Raw genomic sequence first — 5,033 nt, 5'->3', positions numbered from 1 at the left:
GATGTGGACTGATAAGCCAGTTGATTATTCTCACTTACATACATTTGGAAGTCCTGTTTATGTTATGTACAACGCCCAAGAAACATCAAAGCTAGATCCAAAATCTAGAAAATGTATTTTCTTAGGGTATGCTGATGGAGTCAAGGGGTATCGCCTGTGGGATCCCACTGCCCGCAAGGTGCTAATCAGCAGGGATGTTGTATTTGCATAAGATAAGGTACAAGAAAAAGAAAATGATAGCACTTCAAAAGAGAAACCAGAGACTACTACAGTTCAAGTTGAAGAAAGAAAAGAATTAGAAGTTCCAGATTCTTCTGAAGTAATATCAGAGCACGAAGAACAAGAACAAGCTGAGTGTGCAATTCCACAAGTTCGACGGTCAACTCGGGAGAGAAGAAAACCAGCTTGGCACTCAGAGTACATCATGGAGGGAAATGTCGCATACTGTCTACTAACAGAAGATGGAGAACCGTCAAATTTCCATGAGGCTATAAATAGTCAAGAAGCTTCTCTGTGGATGGTTGCAATGCAAGAAGAAATTGAAGCTCTCCATAAAAACAAAACATGGGATCTTGTACCACTACCACAAGGAAGGAAGGCCATCGGAAACAAATGGGTTTACAAGATCAAACGAAATGGCAATGATCAAGTGGAGCGGTATCGTGCTAGATTGGTGGTGAAAGGATTCGCTCAGAAAGAAGGCATAGACTTCAACGAAATATTCTCTCCTGTTGTTCGACTCTCAACGGTTCGAGCAGTCCTTGCGATGTGTGCTACATTTGACTTGTACTTAGAACAACTGGACGTGAAAACTGCATTTCTTCATGGAGAAATTGAAGAAGAAATTTACATGCTCCAACCAGAAGGTTTTGAAGAAAAAGAAAAAGAGAACTTGGTTTGCAGGTTGAACAAATCTCTATACGGTCTCAAACAGGCGCCGAGATGTTGGTATAAGAGATTTGATTCCTTTATCATGAGCCTTGGATACAACAGACATAGTTCAGATCCTTGTGTTTACTACAAGAGATTTGGTGATGGTAATTTCATTATTCTGTTGTTGTATGTTGACGACATGTTGCTAGCAGGCCCTAACAAAGATCGTATTACAGACTTAAAGGCACAGTTGGCTAGGGAGTTTGAAATGAAGGACTTGGGACCAGCAAACAAGATTCTAGGGATGCAAATTTACCGAGACAGAAATAATAGGAAGATATGGCTTTCTCAGAAAAATTATTTGAAGAAAATCTTGCGACGCTTCAACATGCAAGATTGTAAGCCAATTTCTACCCCTCTTCCTATTAATTTCAAGTTATCCTCAAGTATGAGTCCTAGCAATGAAGCAGAGAGGATGGAAATGTCTCGAGTACCGTATGCATCAGCAGTGGGTAGCTTAATGTTCGCTATGGTTTGTACAAGACCAGACATTGCACAATCAGTGGGAGTGGTTAGTCGATACATGGCGAATCCTGGTAAAGAGCATTGGAGTGCTGTAAAGAGGATCCTGAGATATGTCAAGGGTAACTCAAATGTCGCATTATGTTATGAAGGATCAGACTTTACTGTCAGAGGCTATGTTGATTCAGATTATGCAGGTGATCTTGACAAGAGCAAGTCCACCTCATGTTATGTGTTTACTCTTGCTGGAGGAGCTGTAAGCTGGGTTTCAAAATTGCAGTCTATCGTGGCTACTTCTACAACGGAGGTAGAATATGTCGCAGCTACACAAGCTAGCAAAGAGGCAATATGGTTGCAAATGCTACTGGAAGAGCTCGGACACGTATAAGAGAAGGTTGATTTATTTTGTGATAGTCAGAGCGCTTTGCATTTGGCAAAGAATCCAGCATTTCATTCAAGGACAAAGCACATACGAGTTCAGTATCACTTCGTTCGTGAGAAGGTGGAAGAAGGAAGTGTGGATATACAAAAAATCCATATAAAAGACAACCTAGCAGATATATTAACAAAGCCAATTAATAATGACAAGTTTATCTGGTGTCGATCCTCCTTAGGCCTAGCAGATATGTAAGCGGCATAGAGATGGAAAGTGTAGAAAAGATAGAAGGATTACAAAAGTGACTTTAAGTGGGAGATATGTAGCGGTAAAGCCACTTTTATGGACTTTTATGGGTAAAAAATGGTGGCTAGTTGAGCTTGCATTCACACTTGCTTCCGCCATCTTCCACTTGCTTCCGCCATCTTCCAGTTGCTTCCGCCATCTTCTACCTCCTTTAACTCCTATAAATACATGTTTTTGCTTTTAGAAACCTATCCCATTTTGAAAGAAAAATTTAGAGAAAGAGAGAGAGTTTTAGAGAGAAAAATAGTGAGGTTTCTCCTATATATTGTCTCTCCTTTTATAAGAAAGAGTGAGTTTTCTCCTTTTATAAGAGAGGGTATTGTCAATTGTGCTCTCCTTATTTAAGAGAGAAATTCTTGTAATCCTTTTGCTATAAGTGAAATTCTTCTACAATTGGAGTTCCTTATTATTTCTTTTATTCTTTCTCATTTCTACTTCAGTTGTAATTGTATGCCCCGTACCACAACCTCCTAACAAGATAGAGGTATAGCCAATACAAGATGGACTATTCTCTTCTCTGATGTAGAAGTTCTTCGCCTTCCAATCCACTGTCCTGATTATGCTCCTTTACTCTTAGATACTTCAGGTTAAAAAAAAACCTCAAAGACCTTTCAAATTTAAGGAGTTTTGGGCTAAGGATCCTAATGGCGAGATTGTAACATACAAATCTAGAATAAAACTTTAGTTTTAATTAAGTTAGAATTTATTTATTTATGTTATTATTTAATTTATTCTTTTTATTATTTACTTATTTATCTTCAGTTACTTATAATTATTTATTTGTTAAATGAGATAATAAATCAGATTAGTTAGTGTTTTAAAGTGGGTTCCTTTATCTTGTATTCTATGTTATTATCAGATAGGTTTAAAATTCTTTTAAAAAAGATTCTTAGATTAGAAAAACACTCAAATCAGATCCTATCTAAACTCCTGAAGACCCATGTAAATAAGAAACCCTTCTCCATAAAATCCCACAATACACTCAGACTCTTCACACAAAAATCTGGGTTACACTGGTTGAAGAAAACTCACGCTTAAGGCCTTTTTTCCTGCACCCTCAGCCAACCACCCCCAGGACGCCAGAGAACCACCTTTAGCCACAGAAATCGCCAGCCAATTCATCTCCGACGAATCCACTCCTTTCCGGTAAGCCCACGACGGAATCTTCTCTCTCCCTCCATTCCTTGTTTTGGTTTTACAGATTCTCTCTCTCTCTCTCTCTCTCTCTCTCTCTCTCTCTCTCTCTCTCTCTCTCTCTCTCTCTCTCTCTCTCTCTCTCTCTCTCTCTCTCTCTACTGTATCGCGCCACCTTTCCAAGAAGGCCAGTGGCGTCGCTGGTCACTCCCAGCCACCTAGAGCCGTCGTTGCCTCAGCTTCCTCTCGGTAAGCATCTCACGACCATTTGTTTTTGTCTTTATTTTGGGTTTCAGACTTTCAGTGTTGCGTACGGGAGCCACTTCCGTAAGTTTAGTACTTCATTTTAATTGTTTTGTTCCAGACTTCCCAAAAAGCCCCTTCATTACTTTCATAATTACTTGTAAGTCCTTTGACCCTTAGCTTATACCCTCCTGAACGTAACCAGATTCTTTTATTACTATGGCCTTTGGGCTTTAATCCTTTTAACCAAGAGTTTCTCTTTTAAGGGTGTTGGGCCTAGTTTTCTTATAATAAACCTATTAGACTTAGTTTTTAACTGGGCTTGCTTAATTTGGGTAGGCTTGTTTTACTGTTCTATTTTCAGAAAATATTTCTTATTTAAAGCAGGTTGTTGTTTTTTTTTTTTTTTTTTTTTTTTTTTTTTTTTTTTTTTATAAATTAGCATACTGTTTTACTTAAATAAATATATTAGCCAGACTTGTTTTTATGGAAAACATTTAAGGGCTTTTAAGCATACCTTTAAAGTATTCTATTATATTGTTTCAGCTTATTATCATAGTTCATATTCTAATTAACCTTTTAACTAGTTTTTATAAAATTATTAAGTTATTTGTTTGCACAAAATATTAAGTATTATGATATGAGTTTTGGAATAATATTAGCTTATGTAATCTTCTTATTTGAATATTTATTAAATTATCTCTATGTTAATATTTTAAGTAATTAGATTACTACGACATGTTTTCTAGAAAGTTTAGTAACGTCTAGCACCTCGTATAGGTCACGAGCTACGATGTGAATTTTTGAAAGCAGCGTTAAAAGGTAAATAGTATGATCATATAAATGTATGTCAATATGATATAGTTTTGATGGTTATCTACGTTGCACTAAGAGCCAAGTCAAGGTTAGATCGCTTTCACGGACTTTTATGAATTACGATGATTTACATGAAAGTAAGCCTATATATGTTATGCTATTATGGATTGTTGATTGATGGATTGAATGTTACTAAAATCATATGGAAGCCATGATATGATCATATAATAATTTAAGATAAGGATGCCATGAATTAAAATAGCCAGATCATGCATGTTTCATTCATGTAGTACTTAGACCATGTATGTCATGTATTGTTCATGCAATAACTTAAGTCAAGCATGCCATGTAATAAATAGCCAGATCATGTATGGCATGTTCATGTACTTCTCAGATCATGCATGCCATGAAATGTCATAGAATGATTAAATCATGTTAGGCCATGTCATGCTATGCTATACCATGTACAAGAATATATTATGTTATGTCATGCCATGTACAAGAATATGCCATGCTAGAAAAGTCTATGAAGTCCAAGAAAATTATCATGCATTAAGAAAGATAAACATTTTAAGATAACACGGACCCAAGCGTGTTTACCATAAGTTATGCTAAGACGGTACCACGGACTCAAGCGTGGTTACCACAAGTTAAGTAAAACACGGATTCAAGCGTGTTTCACTCCATGTCATGCAAGTTAAGTGAACATGGATCCAAGCATGTTTTACTCCATGTCATGCAAGTTAAGTGAACATGGACCCAA

This window comes from Carya illinoinensis, chromosome 16 (assembly GCF_018687715.1).
Source record: "Carya illinoinensis cultivar Pawnee chromosome 16, C.illinoinensisPawnee_v1, whole genome shotgun sequence".
NCBI classification, from domain to species: domain Eukaryota; kingdom Viridiplantae; phylum Streptophyta; class Magnoliopsida; order Fagales; family Juglandaceae; genus Carya; species Carya illinoinensis.
The sequence above is the reverse complement of the archived record's forward strand: the minus strand, read 5'-3'. Positions refer to the sequence as shown.